This window comes from Pelobates fuscus, chromosome 5 (genome assembly GCF_036172605.1).
Source record: "Pelobates fuscus isolate aPelFus1 chromosome 5, aPelFus1.pri, whole genome shotgun sequence".
In the NCBI taxonomy this organism is placed as follows: Eukaryota; Metazoa; Chordata; class Amphibia; order Anura; family Pelobatidae; genus Pelobates; species Pelobates fuscus.
This window is the reverse complement of record NC_086321.1, coordinates 87,396,582-87,420,704: the sequence shown is the minus strand read 5'-3', so window position 1 is coordinate 87,420,704 and position 24,123 is coordinate 87,396,582. Positions and strand designations below refer to the sequence as shown.

Here is a 24,123-nt window from a genome sequence, read left to right as displayed (position 1 = left end):
AAAAAAAATTAGACCTGAATATAAAACTACACATCGTGTACCCACTTCTCCTGGTCATTTCCCCCTAAATTTTAATTCTTATTCAGGCTCTGAGCACATTGAGTAACAAGGAGCATCCTGCAGCCAGTCATTCCCTCTAAGGGACAGGGAGGCAGTGCTTACCGTAAATGGCTGGATGACCTAAATGGGAAGCACACTGCGTGCACACAGAGGGAGCCAATCGGGGCCGCGTTCACATACACAGTGTACACAGCGGGTGAAGGAGAAGGGGGCTGGGTGGAGAGAGAGGAGTCTGTTTTTGGAAGTCACGTGCTCATCCTCTCCAATCTGAGCGGAGGCTCCGCGATCCTGGGCGACATCAGCCATTTGTATGGTGTTTGGCGAGGGAGCTTTGTAACGGGCAGGCCTCGGGATGCTGCGGCTCTCGGGGGATACTAGGAGCTGTGTGACCTCGGTGACTCCTTCTGTGTGCACACCTCGCTGGGCGGCCGAGGTAAGCGCTGGGATTCCACATGGAACTTTCTGTTCTGTGTGTTCCATGCCACTTGTTACATTGTGTTCCATCTGGTGATGGTGTGTGGAGGGATCGCTGAATTCATCACATCGTCATGTTTTCACTTCAGCCTGGGTCATGGTGTTGTTTTATTGTCCGGCTGATTTTGTGTGTTGTTGTCGTTGCTTGAGTTGTGCTGAGTTACTGTGGCTGAGCATCACGGTAAATGTAGTTCTGAAGCATCTGGAGTGCAATCTTTGTGAATATTATATGACGTATGACTCCCCACCCCTTCTATAATAGGCGTTTTGTGTGTCCATCTTACTAGCTGGGATTGCTGTGTTTAATAGCTGCTAAATATAGCAGTGTTGGTGTATCCACTATCCTCTAATGGTTTTTGTATCTTAAAGTTGTGTCTTCTTTACTGCCGACTTTTGTTGTTGTTGTTGTTGTTGTTGTTGTTGTTGTTGTTGTTGTTGTTGTTGTTGTTGTTAAGTATTGCTGATATGTTACCCTTATTGGCAGTACTTATTGAAGCCTTTTTGTGTGTGCATTTTTATATTGTGCCCCTTACTGACTACAGTTGTGTGGTGTTGTTGTTGTGGTGTTTTTTTTTTGGGTGTGTACAATGGTATATTTGTCCTTGTGACAGAGCTGCAGTACTTCGACTGACTACTTCTGCCAAAGAAACGCTAAAGTGACTATAGCCTTTCTCCAAACACCAGTCCAGACTTGGAGAAGTAAAGCACTTTACTGTGACAAGGGTAGAATATTTATAGGGACAATTACTATCATAGTAAACAATGGGTCCTCTCCATGCTGCTCTATGTCTGGGACAAAATTATATTAACTCTGATATTATTTTATTAACTACCAGACAACAGGGCGCCTATATGAACCCCAAAATATAACTTTTCCCCACGTGCTACATTCCCAAACAGGCCTCTACCAATAGTAAACTATTCAAACAGCTCTCGGATCGGAGGTATGTAGCCTGAGAAAATGTCAAGTAAAGTTTCAATGGAACGTGGCTAACATCCTAGCATATAAGCTCATTGATCAGGGCCCTTAACCCTTCTGTTCCTGTGCATCCAACTTGTCTGGTTACAATTACATGTCTGTTAGTCCACCCATTGTACGGAATTTGCTGGCGCTATATAATAATACAATTTAAAAAAAAATAACATCCAACGCAGAATTCCAGGCTGTTGTCAACCAAGTGCCGGTCATCGTTAAGAGGTTGTTCCTGCTCAGTGGCAGGGGGCTCCCCCTAACTTAGAGCTGTTTTCGTTAGCCCTCCACCTCCTTTGGTTTTCCTCCAATTAGCGTTCTACTAGGTGTGGTGGTTGCTGAAAGGTGTACTGGGAAGCCGCCAGACCTCTGGCCAGGTGGGAGTTCCAGACAGTGTGCAATTCTGTCTTTCTCAGCCAACATAAACTGCCCTTTTCTGCCTGGAGGGTAGATGGACATATGGAGGTGGAGGCAAGGGTTTGAAGTAGCTATTCTGGGGGGAGTTGTGTAGAATCCTACACCAGTTGTCAGTGTGATTGGAGCAGACTCTGTCACAGTCCCTTATAGGTAAACTTGGGTTTTGTGTGCCATCGGGTTCTCTCTCCTTTTAACCTTCTTGGTTAGTTGTATGTAGGCTGTCTCTCTTGTTAACGGGAGCCAGGGATTCAAATTTTTTTTTTTTTTTTTTTTTTTTTAAATATATTTGTCCACATATTTGTGTATTGGGTAAACACGTGCATTGTACCACTCACTGTAGATGCGAATAAATTTATAATATATGTACTTTACAAAGAACTCATTTAATATGTTTCAAGTCAGGGTGAAGAAATACTTATCCAGTTATTAAACCTAAATCCAACAGACAAGAGACTCAGCAAAACTACAGATTTAATTTATGGAAGATCTTAAAACATTAAGAAAAATACAGAATTCATAAAACATGATATTGTCATAGCATCCATTATACTACATAGTTGGCCGGTTTACATCAGATATAATTCTGATTTGAATGTTTTCTTATTTAAAAAAAAAAAAAAAAATGATATTAAAATCATATCTGGAACCTATAATAATATCCTCCTTCAAATGTTTGGTTCCTTTTTTACTTCCAGTTATGATCATTAATTTTTGTGTGGATCCCAATGTAATCTCTTGCATTGACTGTACCATAAACACAATTCCTGTGTATTAAAGGACCACTCTAGTGCCAGGAAAGCATACTCGTTTTCCTGGCACTAGAGTGCCCTGAGGGTGCCCCCACCCTCAGGGACCCACTCCCGCCCGGCTCTGGAAAGGGGAAAGGGGTAAAAACGTACCTTTTTCCAGCGCTGGGCGGGGAACTCTCCTCTCCGCCTCCGTTCCTCCCCGTCGGCTGAATGCGCACGCGCGGCAAGAGCTGCGCGCGCATTCAGCCGGTCACATAGGAAAGCATTCATAATGCTTTCCTATGGACGCTTGCGTGCTCTCACTGTGATTTTCACAGTGAGAATCACGCAAGCGCCTCTAGCGGCTGTCAGTGAGACAGCCACTAGAGAATTAGGGGGAAGGCTTAACTAATTGATAAACATAGCAGTTTCTCTGAAACTGCTATGTTTATAAAACAATTAGTTAACCCTAGCTGGACCTGGCACCCAGACCACTTAATTAAGCTGAAGTGGTCTGGGTGCCTAGAGTGGTCCTTTAATATAAAATAAATACAGTTTTCTTGATTAACATATAGGAGCCATATTAGAGATCCCCAGGCTGTCAAATTACCTTAAGGGTTTGAATTATACAACCACGAGGGATCTACCTATTGATCAACAGAAAGTTTAAAATCCCTGGATACAGATGAGCCATACATATTTGTTTTGCACCTGCATGTTGTCCTTTTTGTAAATGTTAACTGCTTTGACATTCTTTAACACCTTTGTGCTATGGGTTATTTTGTAGCTTGAGGGCATGCATTTATTTTTTTCTTTCACTTTATTTTCTGTCTTTTAACATTTCCTTCTTATTGATTTTAATTCGCCAACATGCATTATACACACCTTTTTTTTTTTTTTTTTTTTTTTTAAAGACAACTTAAAAATAAAATGTATCATTTTGCAATTTGTAGGTAACTGCTGCAAGCTAAAGAAATATTTTTAATGTTTTGAGAGTTTATGGATTATGCAGTATCACACAATTTGATTAGAATTGCTCAATAAACTGAAAGTATCCATACAGTGACTTCAGTCAGTTTATACACAGCCTGGGGTATTGTTAAGTGCACTGGCTGAAGCTTTTATTGGCTAGCGATGCAGGACAAAATGCTTGGTCTGCTGCTGTGATGTACAATAGGGACAAAATGAACACAGGCAGACTGGAACGCCCATGTTTTATCTATCTATCTAATCAGTATCTCATTCAGCAGTAAAACTGTACTTTAGAATGTTGTCACCCAACCCAAAATTTTAAAACTATCTGAATTTACACAACATATCTATTTTTGAACAATAGACACACACTGTATTTATCTTTACAGTTTTTCTAATTTTATTTTTTTAAATCTATTTATTATTTCTTACAATAAGTAAATGTTATAAAAACCCATGATTCATGCATTGAGTTGCTACAGTCAATTTCAAAAGATTAACTGTACAATTATTTCTAAGATTGAGTAGATAAAGTTTAAGATTAGTCTAAAAATGCCCTTTCTCCAGATACAATATTTCTCCTTCAGATAACTGTAAAAGTAGTATTAAAGGACCACTGTAGTCACCCAGACCACTTCAGCTCAATGAAGTGGTCTGGGTGCCAGGTCCCCCCCTAATTTTAACCCTGTAGCTGTAAACATAGTTTCAGAGAAACGTCTATGTTTACATTGCAGGGTTAATCCAGCCTCTAGTGGCTGTCTTCCTGACAGCTGCTAGAGGCGCTTCTGCGACGCTGAATGCGAAAATCGCATTGAGCACGCAGAACGTCCATAGGAAAGCATTGAGAAATGCTTTCCTATGGGCGTTTTTAATGCATGCGCATTCGGCTCCACTTGGGAGCTGACATCGGAGGGGTGGGTAAAGGTAAGTGGCTGAAGGGGTTTTAACCTCCTTAAGCCCAGCGTAGTGTCAGGAAAAATGTGTTTGTTTTCCTGACACTATAGTGATCCTCTAAGTCTTCTAATATTCTCTTCTAGGAGATTGTTACAAATAAGTAGTGCATAATTACAGAGCTAAGTCTTCTAATATTCTCTTCTAGGAGATTGTTACAAATAAGTAGTGCATAATTACAGAGCTTACAGAGTGTTATACAAATACTGTACAGCAAGCATGTCAAACTCAGTCTAGCAAGGGTCAACTAAACAAGGTTTAAGTTTGTGGGCCACAAAAAAAAACCCAACAAAACTTACATTTTCATAGAAACGTAGATTTAGAAAAGTACAGTAAAGAAAAAAAAAACTGCATCCCCCTCTACTAAACCACAGCACCCTCCATATACTAAATTCCAGTCACCCCCTCTACTATATCCCAGCACCCCCCTGTAGCCAACAAGTAGACTCCACTCACATTGCTGCTGCCAGTATGCGACTCCGGAGCCCGACCTCGGTATATACCAAAATGGCGCCATCCGCACCCTGTGCCAAAGCAGATCCTCCAGCTACTTCTTGAAACCCTGTGAAGGTGGAGCACGTCGACATCAAGTTGGAATGTGACGTGGAGTTATGTACCTCCATGCTCCTCCACTGTCCAGCTGCGCCCATTGCAACACGGACACAGACACACACTCACAGAAACACAGACACACACTCACATTATTGTAATTATTCATGGGGTCCAGTGGGGATCTTCTGTCTGGAGATCTCCTTCCTGCTACTCACTGCTACCTCGTGCGCAGATTAGTGATGCCGGGCGCCGGAATATGACGTCATATCCCGGCGCCCGGCATCACTAAAGAGGGCGCGCTCAAGGGAGCAGTGGGGAGCAGGAACACGGAGCTCCCTCGCTGCCGCCAGGAATCCCCCCTCCCCGACCGGGTAAATTATAGCAGAGTAAGCACCTGCAATGTGGGGAAAGCAGGTGCCTACTCTGCTTGCAACACTAGGCAATTAGGCATGTGCTTGCCAGGCAGCAAAGCTGTCCAATGTGGGTCGCATGCGGCCAGCGGCACGACAGTTTGACATGCTTGCTGTACAGTGTACACTGTTACTTACAGTGTAAAAACATATAAAACACAAAAGTTTCGGGTTGGAGATACCTGTGGGGGAGAGAAAAGGCTACCCAGATCTTCCTCCCATCTAAGTATTGTTTTAATTTTCTCTTCCTGGTTTTTCCCCAAGTATTGTATTCTTAATCGCTGATTCTTTTTATTTTTATTTTTTTTTTTTAAAAATTGGGCATATAAAAACTGATCTATAGGCGAATCATCAATTAGTTGTACCTTGCGTAAAATTTTTTTAAATATGAGAATTTCTTTACCCTGCAGTCCGTACACTTTTTGTAGCCTTTGAAAACTATCTAACTCTGAGTTTGAGGTCATATTTGCAACTGTGGTTATACCTGCTGTAATCCAAGCAGTTGAATTAAACTTGTATAAACTTGTATAAACATCTTCAAACCTGAGGGGAAATCTGATTTTTTGTAAAGAATTGTTTTTTTTAATTGGATCAATAGATTTGAAAACTTGATGAATTAGAGGATGTTCTATTTTCAATTCTTTAAAAATTCTCCTGTCCGCCCAAAATAGATGAAATGGGTCTATAGATCCAGATTTATTTTTTCATAGATGTACCAGGATTTCTTTTTTGAGTTGATTTTTCCCAATTCTAAATAGTGAGAGAATGGAGCAAATATCTTTACATTTTTTTCAAGTGGCCGTTTTATCAAATGTTTTTTACCAATACTTCAGACATAATTTGTTTGGTACGTTTCTATTGATCTGTGCAGTGTTTCCCCAATATAATGGACGCAACCAGTCATATTCGGTAGAAGGTGAACGTATTAAGGCTAAGTTGCCTGCTTATATACTGACCCCCAGCATGGGGTCTCCATACAATATAACCGTAACCACACCCGGGCGTCTCTGTGTTTGGGAGATAAGTGCGTGTACTTTTGCTTAAACTAATTATCTCTCAGGCACTAGAGGTACAGTGTTTTACACCAAAACACCCCAAAATACATATAAAACAATTAGGAACCCCCACAAGTATGATGGCCTGGATCTGAGCGCCCATGTTTTCCACATAGTGCTCAGATCCATGTAGTATAGCCGTATCGCCACCGGGGTAAAATTTTGACCAACTGCACACGTGGCAGCTGCCCAAAATAGTTCCATCAGAAAAAGGGGTTGCGGCCGGTCAATTTTCGGGAGTTCCTATTCGCTTGTAACCCAAGGCTTCCCCTGGCTCGTAGGGAGCGAATGGCTTGTCTGGAGACGGAGCAGGCAGCAGTGTGACTTTATTTATTTTTTAAATTTAATTTTTTCTGGGTTCGCAAGGCAAAGTGTCAGAAGTATCTCACAATATAAGTACAGTAGTCCGCACACAGGGTTGGGCCCCTATAGTCCATAGAAAAAAATTAAATGGAAGATATGGAAAGTTTGAAAAAGTGCACATTTATTGATATAGGAGAAAAAACCATTGACAAATGGCATTAGATTGTCATGGCAGCCCTCATAGGTACTTGAGGGTTTAAGCTGGCCTAGTATATTGTACAAATGACATGTCTCCAAAAGCAGCATAGATATCGAGGCAAAAGAAAAAAATTGCCAAAATCTGACTGGTAAATGAAAGGAATAACAAATTGTCGCAATACCTGCTACTGCCAGACAAGGGTAGACCACCCACACCACTACCCGAAAGACATGTGATGTAAGTATCCTGGACGCCTACCTGGTACTTTATCAACATGATGGCTCTAGCAGGTCTCACAATCTACACTTGCTAGCCTGATGTATAAAGGTTTTTTGTTTTTGTGTTTTTTGTTTCATTTTGGTTTTCTCTCTGTAAATTAAAACAAATAGTGTGTTCCGTGACACGTACACTTTACAGGAAATACTTGGAGCATTTCCAAACCTACCCATAAATCACTCTTTTTCTCACACTTGTAGAGAATGACTGTAAGGGGGTAAGCATTATTAAAGAAGGGAGTTGGTTAAGAAGGATTAGGTCAGTAGCTATATTAGCCCAAGCCTTTTCATGTGTAAGAATTGCTGTAGGAGAGACGTGGGTCTCTCTTTAATTGCTGTTCAATTTATTGATAAAGTTTAAATGTGTATTTATGTCAACAGGGCATTGATTGGGGCACTAGGAGGAATGGGGGCGCAGAGGGAAGCTTGCAGTTGAATCTAATAATTAATGGAGCCCCCTTGGTCATTTTAAACTGTTTAGTAGTAAACTGGTTTAACAGGGTAGTGATTTCTATTACTCATAATCCTGGTGTGTTATTTTGAAGACGGGTTCATGTGTTGTTATTTTGAGGGTTGGTGTAAAGTTAAAAGGACACTATTTGCACCCAGACCACTTCATCTCATTGAAGTGGTCTGGGTGCACTGTCCGTGTCGGCCTTAGTCCTGCAATGTAAATCATTGCAGTTTCAATGCTTTCTTTCCTGTGTGAATAACCTTGAATGTATAGTTTTGTAATCCATGCATTACAAAATACACACAGGCTGTTAAATATGTAATCCTGATGCAGCCCTCCCGCCTCTGCTGTCTGAGGTTTTCCATATTAACCATTTCAGCCTATATAACCCCAATCCTCCTACAATCCACAGGAAAGCATTGGGAGGTTAGTGCACATATGCATCAACCACAGCGATGTGCCCATCAACATCACCTCATAGAGATGCATTGGCTCAATCTTTGAAGTCCCTCTAGTAGCTTTCAAATGGACAATCAGTAGAGATGGCTAAACACTGCTTTCTCTCAGAAAATAGTGTTTATACTGCTAAGCCTGTAGGTGTAGTCTCTTTGCCACAGAACGTCTTCATTAATCTGTAGTGGTTATGGTGCCCCTTTTTAAAGAAAAATAGTTTTGTGCCATTCAACACTCACTGTGTTTTGTGCGTTTGTGTTCATGGGTGTATGCTTACTCTTTTATCACTTTTAACAAATGTCACGCCTTTTATCATGATCCTTCTTAAAGTTCAAGATGGTCACATTCTCATTTTTCTGAAAGGGAAAAGATGAAGGCCATGCTCAGTACTCGTGATCTAAAAGGTACTTTATTCCCTCTAATAATGGGAGGTGGGGAGGCATGTACAAAAAGGAGGGAGTCACACCAGCCAGAGGACACCATGTGCCATTAAAGCATGTCTTTGTAGTCTTTTTAGAGTCTTTTACCTTTGAGAGCTGATATCCTTTGTGATCGATTGCCGTACCGTAAGTGGTACTGGCCTCTAACTAGGTATGCTAACCTCCATCATCCATGCCATGTTCAGACCCCAAATGACATGAGAGCTCCGTCAACATATACTGGGTATCTTTTGTTCGAGCACTTAGTGTTCCATTCCGGTCCCGGGAGTGTCCTTAAAGTTCGTCGGGATAGTTTGGCTCAGTGCTGGGCTGCCTTATGTCCTACAGGGTCCCAACATAGCATGAGGATAGCATAGTGAAAATAGCTCTTCTCTGGAAGGTGATTAGAGTCCTGCGCCAGTTACAGCAAGTGACCTGGCAACCCCTCACACTCCAACTGTAAATTTGTCATATTAATTTAGCTGTACTACATGTAGTTGCTTAAGCTTCTAATGTATGTGGGATAAGAGATTTATTTCTCCAATAAAAAGGGCATGCCACAATACTAGTTATTTTGACTTCTTGTCTACTGGACTAATATATGACTAATGCCATTGTATATATCTTCCTCATTGTGTTCCTGAGTTTTGAGAAGTTCTGATAAACGGTTTATAAAAATGTAAATTAACTTCAAATTACAATCATTTCTCAGCAGTGCAGCTTTAATAACTAAAACAATCGAAGTACTCTTCAACAATGTTGGAGTTTGTTATATTTTCCACTATGTCACAGTTGGACTCAATGCCAGTGGGTGCAGTATAGATCTACATGCATATGCCCGCAATGGAGAAGCCTTGAGATGCAGTGGGGTTTATTCACTAAATGGTGAATTTCGGAGAATTAAATTCAAGGCCAAAGTTGTTGGATTGGTGGGACAAAACATTCCAATTTATTTGATTTTCCATCTTACCTATTTATGCAAATTTATTTTAAAGTCACATCAACTCACAGAATGAACTTTATGATAAAATATTAATCCTGTTGCAGATTTGTTGACCTGTTAACCGTTTATCTCTCAATACAGTGGCTTCACTTATTCACTTTTGTTACTTGGCTCTTACAAAAACATTACTGTAAATGAAAAATGGGTTCAATGCAAACCAAATTGTTGTTAAATCAACAAAAGCATCCTGTACGAGACACCGGTTTCCTCCCACCATATTTCTACACCCCTTGCCACTCCCAGGGAAGGCTGGCCTAGTGGTGAAGATGAATATCTAATGTAACGTAGAAACTTTATAATTTTTTTTGAGAACCAACTAAGTTGCATTGGATTATCACTCCCTTCACCATAAGCTCTCCTGGAAAATAAAAAATATTTATTTCATAAGGACCGTTTATTTCTCTCTTTTTATTTCATCAGTGTCATTTTGAGATATATATATATATATATATATATATATATATATATTTGTGTTAAGGGCTCATGATAGTACAGAAGATACAAACACTGATAAGTGTAGGATGGTATTAAAAGAGCAAGTCGGTTGTGGTGTGCCGGAACCGACGATGAGGTAGGCCTGTAAATAAAGAGGGCCCACCAAGAAGAAATGTAAAGAGAAAATTAGTTAATAATGAGGAGTGGGTGGGAGGGTGATGCAGCGCTGACCTCGAACGATATGGAGCCAGGTAAGGGGTGTCCCTTAAGTAGGGAAGAGGTGTGTCATACGCCCCTCCCACAATTACAGGCCAAAAGGCCTTAATACTTGTGTTAAGGGCTCATGATAGTACAGAAGATACAAACACTGATAAGTGTAGGATGGTATTAAAAGAGCAAGTCGGTTGTGGTGTGCCGGAACCGACGATGAGGTAGGCCTGTAAATAAAGAGGGCAAAAGTAGAAAATCAAATTTATTACATACCAGCAATATACATACTTTAACCAGACATGTCTTGAAAGGCATTTCTTACTTCTTGTACCGGGTTAGGTATGTATCTAGAGTAAGCCGATGATTTCCAGCGTCCTAGTGACTTGATAACATGAACTGGAATGTTTGCACTGGATGCTGTGGAGGCCGCTCCTATGCGGAAGGAGTGGCCCGAATAGTTAGCTGATTTGAGGCCCAGCTGTGTAAGTAAAGACCTGACGTGTGTCATAAAGGTGGTGGTAGTGAGTACCGAACCTTGTAGACTGAAAGTGGTTGAGATGGTGGTTCGTTGTTATGCTGGGTATATGAGTCCAGTAGTTTGACGGGGCTCCACCTGTTGTGAGTAGGATAGTACTTAACCTTTACTGAAAGTGCATGTTGACTGGTTTTGGAGTGAGGCAGAGTCAAGATATAATAGTCCATGTGTTTTGTTAAGTGTGAATGAAGTAGGATACCATAAACAAGGCTACGTATATGGCGGTTTTAACGATGAGGTTTGTGTTGTTGGCAAAGGGTTTAAATCTAGTGAATTGTATAAGTCTTTAAAAATATGGAAATCTATGGGTAGCCTCTGGGCCGTACGTGGGGGTTCGGATCTCTGAATACCCCTAAGGATGTTCTTAATGGTAGGAGGACACTTGATTTGTCTGGTTGTAAAGTTAGCATGTGATGTTGGATGCCTGTCAGATATGGTTTGATTGTGTTGTATGATAGTTTGAGTTTGAGGTGGCAAAAAGAAGCAAAGCCCAACCAGGATGTCACGATGAAAGGTTGTAAGATGTTGTGTTCAGAAAGGAATCTTTAAATCAAATGAAAGCTCTATCGTAAGTTTCCCGGGTATTAGTAGACAGTGCTAATTGGGACAATGTTCTGCTATGTTGCATAATAGCATCTAGTCCATTACTAGATGGTGGAATAGTGGGGTGTTCGTGGCTGTGAGTGCGGCTGACGGGAGTATTTGACGAAAAGCCTGGAAATTAAAGCGAGACAAATTGTCAGCAGCAGTGTTACATACACCTGGAACATGAATACAAAACAAGAGAAAATTATGACATGCAGCCAGCCAAGTGAGTTTCCTCAAGAATCTCATAATAGTCAGTGATTTGGATCGGCCTTGTTTATAATGTGACAAGTTACTTGGTTGTCTGAGTAGCAACGTACAGACGAACCTGCCCATAAATGCACCCATGCCACGGCAACCGTCACGATGCGATATATCTCAAACAGAGCTGAGGTAGTGGAAAAACCCTCCAGGTCCTGAACTTCTGAAGGCCAGCTGCCCCAAAGCCATTCGTTCCTGAAAAATTGCTGCAAAACCTGTGGTAGACGCCGCGTCTGACCAAATGGTAGGTGAGGAGTCAGACAATTTTGGAAGGAACATGCTTTTACCATTCAAGGTGGTTACAAATTTTCTCCACATAATTACGCCTGCCGTGGCTTGGGTATCCAGGGGTGACCTGTGTCCATCATGTCTAAAAGTGGGAAACATGTAAAGGAGTTGTGAGATGAAAGCCCGGTCTTGAGGTATGATGCGAATGGCAAAATTCAGTGACCCAAGCAGAGACTGTAATTCTTGCGGTTGCAAGTACCGAGTTGTATGTAGAGATTATGTTGATCAGAATGTTTTCTACCTTGGGCGTGGCAGGCTAGCTTGCATGGTAGCTGAGTCTAGTATGATACCCAGGAATGTGATGAAGGTATCTGGTCCTTCAGTCTTGGTGGAGGAGACTGGGACACCCACCTGTTCGAATAGACTGATGGTTTCTTTTAGGCTACTGGGAGGGGAAATATTCTCCTTGACCAGTAAGAAATCATCCAGATAATGTATAACTGTAGGGCATCTGGCTATATTTAATAAAACCAGCATAGGGTTTCGGCGAATACGTTGAAAATGGCCGGACTACTTTGGAACCTAAATGTTAAACGTGAGCAAAATAGTAGTTCCCTGCCCATTTGATACCATGCAGGTGACACAGTGTAGGGTGGATAGGCAGTAACTTGAAAGCATTGTGATATCAGTCTTACTGAGCCATGCTCCGGCCCCTGCCTGCATGATAGCCGTAATGGCGTGATCTATGGTGGAATATTGCAGTGAAAAATCCTCAGAGGGTATGAGGGAGTTCAGACTAGGAGTGGCAGAGGTGTGAGGTGTTGATAGATCAATGATAAGTCTACGTTTGTGAGAAGATTTCCCCGTGACAATACCGATGGGGTTTGTCCGCTATGTGGTGAACGGAGGGGACTGGAAGGGCCCCCATAGGAAGTCCTCTGCCACTTCCTGGCTATGAGTGTCTCCACCGCTGTAGGGTTTGTTGTGCGGATTGTAAATTAGGACATTCCAGGATTCCAGAAGGCATGTGTATGAGGCCTGTGTGAATCCTTCTGATAGACCCGAGATAATGAATTCCACCAAATGTCTAGATGGATGATGTGACAGTAATGTCATAAGTACAGAAATGTTTATTGATGTTAAGTATAGTTTTGGGATACATTTTATTTGGACACAGATTTAGCATGTGCCCTGAAACAGATGGCTGGAGAAAGTGATTGCAACTCAACCAGTGCTGGAGGGGTCGCAGCGGCCGACCCAGCCATGGTAAGGGGTGTAGTGACCGATTCCCCAGGGGTGATACTGGCAGGCTAACTAGGCCTGAAAGGCGAAAAATTAATCTTGTTTTGTGACAGGTGAGGCCCTGCTAGTTGCCAAGTGGCTATGAGAGGCTCTGTCTGAGTTGGCGCGAGGGGTTATTGAGGCCACCCGTCGTAGTGGCAGGAATCGTAGGCCTCTCGGTGATAGTAAAAGAAAACAGGGGGAGGGAGTGACAGGTGAGGCCCTCTCTATAATATTGCGAGGCGGCTAACTCACGTGTGGCCCGATGGCGTTTGCCTCCGAAACGTTGAGGCGGGGTGTTGGCCTCGCGGACCACTAAACGATAGGCAGAAATGCCAAGAAGGGAGGTACCTATTTGGGCCTATACCCCTAACTTGCCAGTACTCTATGGCCTAGAAGAATGAAACGTATGTGAACTACAACGTGAGCAGGCTTACGTACCTGGTAGTATGTATGAAGTTTTGAGATTCGACAGGTATGAAAACCTGGATAAACCTAAAAAGGGATAGAGTGAGAATGGATCCTGTGAGACCTGTGTAATCTGTATAGGCTGGGATTAGGGCTTCTAGCAGTATGTGTGGGAGGTGTAAAATCTATGAGTATGATAGTGACATGACTGCCCATGCTTGGTGACAAGCGTTACGCTGAGTCCGATACCTGGCAGCAGGGGATTGGCCGTGTAATGTGTATATATGGAAGGTGATCAGATGATATGCATGTCACTAAACTGATCTGGGAATGCAAGGGACTTTTTAATGTGAAGTGACAATATGCAGAATCATAAATGTTGCTGTAAAGTGACGTATGAATGTATGAACCAGAACGTGAGAGTCTTGTGAGAAGTATATGCCGTGTTCTTGAATACTCGTGTTACGTCGTCTGAGTGTGTCAAGAAAAGGCCTGAGTTTGTAAATGCCATGAAATTATGTGAAATGACAATCTATGCAGAAAATGTTGTAACGTGACGTATGAGTGGTTGAACCAATGCGTGTGATTCAACTCGAAACCCTCTGTGGAAGGTAGGACCGTGTTCTTATATACTCGTGGTATATCGTATGAGCATGATAAGAAATGGCCTGAATAGTTAGTGCCATGTAATCGTAATGTACATGGTTGTAATAACATCATATCTCCATTATACTCTTTGAAAATAGGACCGTGTCCTTGAACTCGCGGTATGTCTTACTGCATTGTAAAATAAAATAACTATTATTATTAAAACCATATATATATATATATATATATATATAATAAGCAAACTGAAACAAAATAGACAACCTAAGATCGTGTAAAATAAGTATTTGAAAGTTTAACCGATTACTGTGCAGGAAACGTATGATTGGTTGGATCAGTACGTGTGATTCAACCCGAGTATGCATGAAAAGGAATTAAATCCTTGTGTCATGGTTAACAACAAAGAAATGAGGCCTGTAACGTAGGCTGATTTAATTGTAATGAAATGGATAATTATATAAAAAAAAACTCCAGTAGGCGTGGGAGTCCAATGTCTATACAGAAATGTTAGCTGGTTTCATACCCTTGATGTAATAAGTGATACCTTAACAATAGCATGAAAATGGTCTGTCTATTTAACCAAGCAACTTTTTAACCAAATGTAAATACATGAAATGATGAAATGTAACTCACGAAAAAGATCTATGTGAATACATAGCAGAATAACCGAATCTTAGTATGAAGGGAAACAGAAGTTAGCATGAATAGCTTAACCGTATGCATTTTAATGCGAACAGCAATCGTGCATAGAATATACTATGAATAAGTGCCGACCAGAAAACACAAACCAAAATGACAATCGTTTAAATGAAGCAAGGTTGGTTTTTACATGAAATGCAATAATGTCTGAGAAGCCTGTAGTACACTGAATGACCGGTAGGGGTCAGTGTGTAGGCGAAAATGCAGTGGTTCGATGGTTTGTACATGAAATGCAATAATGTCTGAGAAGCCTGTAGTACACCGAATGACCGGTAGGGGTCAGTGTGTAGGCGAAAATGCAGTGGTTCGTTGGTTTGTACATGAAATGCAATAATGTCTAAAAAGCCTGTAGTACACCCAAAGACCGGTAGGGGGTTTAAACGAATGATATGCATGAACATGCAATGGTTTTAGAACAGACTTAGACAAAATGCAGCCGTAAAGTGAGGACCTGACCCGTGCATGGTGCCGTGGGACTGATGCCTGGCATAACGGGTAGGTTGACTTACAGTTTGTGAGTCACTTGGACACCATCCATGGCGATGGATTGAAGAAAGAAGGTGGTAGGCCGGAAAAGCCTGTGGCTGGATTCCTGACACAGCTCTGCTTAAAAAACCTCATGGAGTAATCAGGTAAAATGGCGTCTGGATGACCCGGAAGTGGAAATGATGCAGCGCTGACCTCGAACGATATGGAGCCAGGTAAGGGGTGTCCCTTAAGTAGGGAAGAGGTGTGTCATACGCCCCTCCCACAATTACAGGCCAAAAGGCCTTAATACATATATATATATATATATATATATATATATATTTACCATAGCAACAACTGTGCATGCGCTGTGGATGCTATACGTGAAGAGCAGTAGGAATGCCTGTGGGTGCTCTCTTCTGTTCTCTTTTAGCAATTTAATTATTTGGCAGTGCCGTAGAATTGATTATCGAGAGGAAAAAAAAACTATCATTTGTCTGATCAGCCGCAGTGGGGACTAATGCCTATACGCGTGGCATTAACAATAAAGAATAAGTGTAAAGCATAGGGGTAACCAAGTCGAACTAAAAGAGAGAACTTGTCATCTGATTCGAAGGATTGGTGGTCGCCAAGTTGCCAGAACTCCACCCCCAAAGTATTGTGCAGGGGAGGCAAGAGAAGCCCAGACCCACTGGCGCCAGCCCTGTAATTTGGTGGGCATCTACCTCAAGGTCATAGTCGCATTATTATAACCATGGTATTAAAGTCCTGTTGAGGGTGTGTTATCCCTATTGTTGGACATATGGTTTCATTTAATCATAAATCTAACCATAATATAGTACAGAACGTTATCACTTTTTATTTGTTGAGATTCTATAATGCCCTGTATGCAGCCTGCAATACAGAAATATGCTTTATATGTATTTTCCATTTCTTTAATAATGCCCTTATCTAGAACAGATTCAAACTTATTTTATTTAGAAAATAATTTACCAGGAAAGATACATTTCTCTCGTTTTCAAGTATGTCCTGGGTCCACAAAACATTGCATTGTTACATGTACAATAAAATACAAAAACAATATTCATACACCATATATACAAAATTTAACATAGAACAGGTAGGAAATATATAATCAACTATGACAGGTGCATTCTGTTTTGAGGTATGTAGAGAGGGATCTCTTAAAGGACTTAAGGCTTGGGGAAGATTTTAAATTGTGCGGGAGGTCGTTTCACAATTGCGGTGCTCTGTAGGAGGAGGAGGAGGAGGAGGATCGGGCCACTTTCTTTTTGTATTGAGGTAGACTATAAAAAGTGCTGGTACTGGATCGGAGGTAATAGGAGGTGGGAACAGCCGAGGAGAGCATTTTGTTCAGGTAGGGAGGGAGCTTCCCAGAAAAGTTCTTAAACACAAGGCTGGAAAGATGAAGGGTGCGTCTGTATTCCAGCGACAGCCAGTTTAGTTCTTTTAGCATGTCACAATGGTGGGTCCTGTAATTACATTGTAGCACAAATCGGTAAAACGAGTTATACAATGTATTGAGTTTATTCATGTGGGATTGCGGTGCAGGTGCATATACTACATCCCCATAATCAATGATTGGCATTAGCATTTGCTGTACAATCTTTCCTTTACTGTAGGGCTTAGGCAGGATTTGTTTCTGTACAGGGAACCTAGTTTTGGATAAAGTTTAGATGCACGTTTTTCTATGTGGAGGCCAAAACTTGGGCTGAAAGAGCATTGTTAGGTTACAAAGGAATATCTAATTGGGCACTATGCAAATGACAGTGTCAATAGTGTTCAGCATGTGTTCCGGTTATCTAAAAAAAAAAAAAACGTGCCCAGAGCTACAGTTTCACTTATGACTAAAATGTTAGTCATGCCGGGGGCGGAGCCTGACCACGAGCCGGAGCGGTCGCACCTCAGCGAGGCTCCCGACCGCAACCCGAATAAAAGCCTGACAAGTGGGGAATTAAACCCCCAACTTACCCACTCCTGACCAGGGGCACCATCGACACTCTCCCCTACAGCCTCCCATGCCGTTTGTGTGTCCGGCACGGGTTAACCGCCGGAAGCGCAGACCCGCGGCCTACAAGCCGGCTGCAGCCCTCGATTGGACGGCATTCCTCGACGGCCTCGATCAGCCAGAGGATTCAACAGGGGACGATCCCTACATAGCACCCTCACCCACTCGGGCAGAAATGGGCCGCCGGTCCCAGAAACCCCCACCGGAGACGGCCTCAGGGTCCAGAGACATCAGCACCATGCTGCAGCAACACAGGCCGCCAGCCAAAATGGCGGGAGCGGCGGAGCAGGACACCATGAAGGTACTCAGGGGTCCCAGCCCACATGCCCAACCCCCAGAACAGGTACCTACACCAGGGGGAACCACTGATGGGTCTGCCCCAGTCACCCAGCGGGACTTCCAGCACCTAATTGGGGAAATAAAAAACCTCCTGGCGACCAGCATAGCAGCCATTAAATCTGATGTGCAGGCTATAGATGTCAGGGTGCAGGCCACAGAGAACGATGTTGCTAACATCAAACAGGGACTGACAACCATGCAGGACACAGTACTGGCACTCCAGACTCAACAGCAAGCACTCTCCCTACACTATATCGCCCTCGATGACAGGACAAGGCGAAACCACATAAAAATAAGAGGAGTACCAGACGACGTCTCCTCAGACGAATTACCTCACTACCTGAGACGCCTCGTGGCCGCCATCCTGCCACCCACACAGGCCAAGAAATTCAACACGGATGGGATATACCGCCTGCCACCTTCGGGTAGGACAGCCCCAAGATTGGCCCGAGACGTGATTGTCCGCTGTGCCGCCTCCCAAGACAAAAGAATCCTGATGACCGCTCTCCGGGGCAAGACGCCACTCACATTTGAAGGCGCACAGCTTAACATCTACCAAGACCTCACCAGAGCCACGCTACAATGGCGCAGATCGCTGAACCAAGTCACCAGCACCCTCAGAGAAGCGGGGATAGAATACCACTGGAGGTCGCCCAGATTCCTGGTGGTCACTAGACACGGAACTGTCCACAAACTCTCCACTCTTGAAGAGTTCCCGACATTCTGTCACGCTTTGGGCATACCCGCACCTAACCAGGCCACTGACAAGTGACCTACTCCTGAGGCCTGACTCCAACAACAGAGACTTTACCACACATGTTTTACGTTGCTCAGTTATGACTACCCATATTCTGCTGACCTTGAACTACTCCTAGCTCACCTCATCCCCCCCCACTGACAAGAGGGAGCGACCGCTCCAAACATACGTACCCCCCCCCAGACCCCCCTGGGCTCTGGTATACATAGAAGAAGGCCATAACTCAGAACCCGATAGGGTCACTACACACATACTATGGTTACTCACCCATTCTCCCGAGGCAATACACACACTCACGATAACACACCATTGCGGACCCACACTCTCTAGTACATAATTTTGTTTAACTGCTATTGTTCATGCCGTACTATGTTTTCATGATTATGTTTGATGTACAGTTCAAATACTCTTGACCCGCAAGGGTGTGAAAAAAAAAAAAAAAATTTCAATAAAAAGAGATTGACAAAAAAAAAAAAAAAAAAAAATGTTAGTCATGCCAAGACCTAGATCATTGCAAATTTCTGTCTCTGTATGTATGAGGCGAATAACAGGTGTTTCTTGAACGAACCACACCATAGCAATTTAATCAAAATTAAGTTATGATGTGGGGGGGTCCCAGGCACCAGCTTACCTCAAGGGGTTTAACAGTTAACAGATGTTTTAACCCAGCTCTGCCACCCTGAGGGTCCCCCTCCCGCCGGGCTGGATGGAGAGGAAGGGGTTAAACTTACCTCTTTCTCCAGCGCCGTGCGCGGAGCTCACCGCCTCCTCTCCTCCTCGGCTGATTGAAAGAGCCACGCGCGCATTCAGCCAGTCTCATAGGAAAGCATTTGCAATGCTTTCCTATGGACGCTGGCGTCTTCTCACTGTGATTTTCACAGTGAGAAGCACGCAAGCGCCTCTAGCGACTGTCCATGAGACAGCCACTAGAGGCTGGATTAACCCTAATATAAATTGCTATGTTTATAGAAAAAAGGGTTAATCCTAGCTGGACCAGGCACCCAGACCACTTCATTAAGCTGAAGTGGTCTGGGTGCCTATAGTGCTCCTTTTATTAGGAAGCCTCGTAGTGGGTGTCACTGAGCATTCCTACTGACTATTTTGCAGAATGCAGTTAAGACTAATAGATCAGAGTGTTGCACTGGATGTGATCGGTTTGGATTTTGCTAAAGCATTTGATACAGTTCCTCAATGAAAAAAATGTATTGCATAAATTAATTTGATGGCAATCCGTGTTCTTAGATTATGAATTGGCTGAAATGTACAGAGAGTAGATGTGAATGCAAAATTTTTGGGTTGGACTGAGGTGTTAAGTGGAGTTCCTCGAGAGTATTTCCCGAGTCCACTTCTCTTGAAGTTTTTTTTATTATCTTGCAACAGGCATTGAAAATCATGTGTCAAACTGTTTGTAGAAAGCACAATTCTACATTGTGAGCAGAGGAATTTGAAACATTTAGAGTACTGGGCAGCCAAATAGCAGATAACGTTTAATGTTGATTAATACAGTTATGAATTTTGGCATGAGAAATGCACAAGCAATTTACACCCTAAATGTAATATTATTAAGGAAATGGTAAATGAGAATTTTTGTAATAGTTTTAGACAACAAACAAAACAATGGACAGTGGTGTGTGGGGTTTATGTAAAAATGTAGAAGCGGTGGACATGCTATTTATTCCCCCACCTGCCCAACCATGGGCTTCAAGTGATGGGGTGGACATGCTAGAGGCTTCAAGTGGGTGTTGCTATTAATGACCAGGGGTTGCAAGTTGCTATTAATGACTTGCCATTGTCCACGCCCTTTAAAACTTATAGCCTTATATTGGTCTGCCACCTTCCAACAGTAAAAAATAAAAAATTCTAATAGGGCATCTGCGGTGTTAAATTGATCATTGTTATAAGATCTGGGCTTTTCTATCATTGTTTATAGCGGTAGGTAATTATCAAAACAAATAAAGTGTTATTCTGGTGCAATGTACTAGAAAAGATGCAATCCCCATGGAAACAAATAACATGTCTTGCACCATTTAGCACTTTGCTCCTGAATAGCTAATGATTTTCCTTAAGAAATCTGCATCAGAATGTAGAGTTGGAGGCAGTGTTTCAGTTGGCTATCCAATACTATGTAGTATGTGTGTTGTGGCCATGCCTGGACTACACTGAATTATAACGTCAATTTAAACATTTTTTTTTAATACACATTGAAAATATAACTTTCTGGGTACTTGGAAGCTATCAGTTGTTAGCTTAGCGTGCAGACTATAGAAAACCTGATGGCAACATATGGGCAAGATGAGAATTTTAAAACTATTTTTCATTATGGATTTCAATCAAAATTCAAAGCAATGCATTATTTAATGAATAAACCTTTAAAATACTATATGGATAGAAAAAAAATACTTTCAAAACAAGTAGTTCTCTATGTAATATAACCTAGTTCTGAAACGTTTCACACCTTGATAAGCTTCAGAGATGCACTATTCCGTTTACAAAAAAAACCTTGTGGTTTTTATGCTCAACCTAAGGTGGTTGCACAAAAAGAGGTTCTGACTAATATTTGTGGTGTGATGGCATTTGCTTGCTTCTGAAAATGGTTGTTGTTTTTTTTTGTTTTCTGAATTGTTTTTAAACCAGTGGCTTCATGACCACTTTTTACATTAAGACATCTACATGAATACAACACACTGTAGACCAGGGGTGCCCAAAAAGTAGATCCCCAGCTGTTGCAAAACTACAACTCCCATGACGCTTTGCATGCCTTTAGAAAACCTTTTAGAATGGCAAAGCAGCATGGAAGCTGTAGTTTTAAAGTATCTGGGGATTTACCTTTTGAACACCCCTGCTGTAGACTGACCTTGAAGTAAGGTTGATTATCTGCCCAATAACAATCACCATGGCACCACTCTGCAGTTCTGACCCAGATGCCGGCTTACTGGTTGGCCTTCCTTGCACCACTTTTGGTAGGTACTAACCATTGCCTAATGTAAATACCCCACAAGACTTGTTGTTTTGGAGATGCTCTGACCCAGTTGTTTGGGCATCACTATTTAGCATACCTTTTTTTTATGAATGGGAATCTACTAACAGCTCTAGCCAATCAGCTGCACCTCTGCCCAATGACACTCCATGCTTCCTGTAACAGATTCAGAAGCAGGATGTCCCCTGGGGGTCCTTAAGATCAGCACTGGAGGCAAACCTCGGAACAGTTTCATCCCAAATGGTTAACACCTAAGGTAAGCACTTGCCTGGAGGCCTCCGTACACCATAAGAAATCAATTTAGATGAAGTTGTTATGGTGCCTAAACTGTTCTTTTTAAACCAACTTGATCTTTTTTTTTTTACAAAACATTAAAAAAAAAAAGGCTTTAGATAGGTATATGCATTTATGAACTGTGCCGCTCACCAGTTTCTGTTCCAAATGATTCACCAGCTGTTCTATATTGCATGCATACCTGCGCACAGCCGTTGACAGTGGCCAGATTATAGTCTTTCTGGTGTTGTGGAACATGGGATCAAAAGTGTACTGATAGAAATGGTCTGTAAAGGAATTGTTCCAATGCTAGCTGTGTGTTCAGTAAAAATGTAAAGGAACATTATAGGAACTGGAACACAAACGTATATTCCTGACCCTATAGTGTTTAAAAACATTATTTAGGGGGCATCTCATCTTAAAAAGTTAGTTAACTTATTTGTATGTAAGCGCTGCGCTGGTCGTCCGACGTTTGGCTCTGACACTCCTTGGCTGAGGTCATAAGAATTGACAATCTCCGCGAATCCAAGGTTTTCCTATGGAAAAGCATTGGATTGGCTGTGATTGTCAACTCTAATCTCGGCCAAGGAGACTTGGGAGGTGCGGAGCCAAATGCCGCGCTGACCAATCCGCATTTCCTCATATAGATGCATTGAATCAATGCATCTCTAATAGGAATGTGCAGCACTGGAGGTGTCACTAGGCAGCAATGTAAATGCAGCCCTTTTCCTTAAAAGGAAACCTTGAGATGCTTGCAGAGACATACTGTATACACCAGAACAATTATATGAAGCTATAGCTGTTCTGGTGACTATATATATAGTATCCCTTTCATTTTTATTTATTTATTTTAAGGAAAGTAATTGTTTGAAAGGGAATTGCTTTGCAATAATGGATAGCAGTCTAAACTCCCGTGAAGGCCTTGTAGTGGAAGCAGTAAAGAAATTCACCTTTCTTGATTTAATCTTTTTCTAAATTTTGTATTTTTCTCATGGCTTCTAAGCAGCTAAGAACGCTGCCGCACACTTTCTACTATGAACACCAACCTCTCGCTTTGTGCAATGTTAACAAAAGGTAATTCCCTATATGAAAAATACATGTAGGGATGCACCGAAATGAAAGTTCTGGGCCGAAACTGAACATTCAGGATGCCCTTGGTCGAAAAAGAAAATGACACTTCCCCCCCAAATGATTTAACCCCTTAAGGACACATGACATGTCTGACACGTCATAATTCCCTTTTATTCCAGAAGTTTGGTCCTTAAGGGGTTAAAAAAAAAAAAAAATGTTTTTCCTCCTATAATTAATATTAGACTTAATTAATCTAATATGAAAAACTTCCCTTTTTCCTTCTCTTTTAGTAGTCCCCCCTGCTTAATGTTCCTCTCCCCTCCTTCTTTTTTAGTGTTCTTTCCTCCCTCCTTCCCAGTCTCATAGTGTTTCCCCCCCCTCCTCCCGAGTCCCATAGTGTCCCCCTCCCTCCCCTGTCCCATAGTGTTCTTTTCTCCCCTGTCCCATGGTGTTCTTTTCTCCCCTGTCCCATAGTGTTCTTTTCTCCCCTGTCCCATAGTGTTCTTTTCTCCCCTGTCCCATAGTGTTCTTTTCTCCCCTGTCCCATAGTGTTCTTTTCTCCCCTGTCCCATAGTGTTCTTTTCTCCCCTGTCCCATGGTGTTCTTTTCTCCCCTGTCCCATGGTGTTCTTTTCTCCCCTGTCCCATGGTGTTCTTTTCTCCCCTGTCCCATGGTGTTCTTTTCTCCCCTGTCCCATGGTGTTCTTTTCTCCCCTGTCCCATGGTGTTCTTTTCTCCCCTGTCCCATGGTGTTCTTTTCTCCCCTGTCCCATAGTGTTCTTTTCTCCCCTGTCCCATAGTGTTCTTTTCTCCCCTGTCCCATAGTGTTCTTTTCTCCCCTGTCCCATAGTGTTCTTTTCTCCCCTGTCCCATAGTGTTCTTTTCTCCCCTGTCCCATGGTGTTCTTTTCTCCCCTGTCCCATGGTGTTCTTTTCTCCCCTGTCCCATGGTGTTCTTTTCTCCCCTGTCCCATGGTGTTCTTTTCTCCCCTGTCCCATGGTGTTCTTTTCTCCCCTGTCCCATGGTGTTCTTTTCTCCCCTGTCCCATGGTGTTCTTTTCTCCCCTGTCCCATGGTGTTCTTTTCTCCCCTGTCCCATGGTGTTCTTTTCTCCCCTGTCCCATGGTGTTCTTTTCTCCCCTGTCCCATGGTGTTCTTTTCTCCCCTGTCCCATGGTGTTCTTTTCTCCCCTGTCCCATGGTGTTCTTTTCTCCCCTGTCCCATGGTGTTCTTTTCTCCCCTGTCCCATGGTGTTCTTTTCTCCCCCC

General features: G+C 42.4%; 1 protein-coding gene across 1 annotated transcript in view; it reads left to right on the top strand.

Moving 5' to 3' along the window:
- Nucleotides 1–296: 296 nt before the first annotated feature.
- Nucleotides 297–24,123, top strand: part of IL6ST (interleukin 6 cytokine family signal transducer) — a 65,153-nt gene continuing 41,326 nt past the window's right edge. Inside the window, exon 1 of the mRNA XM_063454039.1 lies at nucleotides 297–493. The gene's annotated coding sequence lies outside the window, so the exon portion shown is untranslated. The remainder of the gene's footprint in view (nucleotides 494–24,123) is intronic.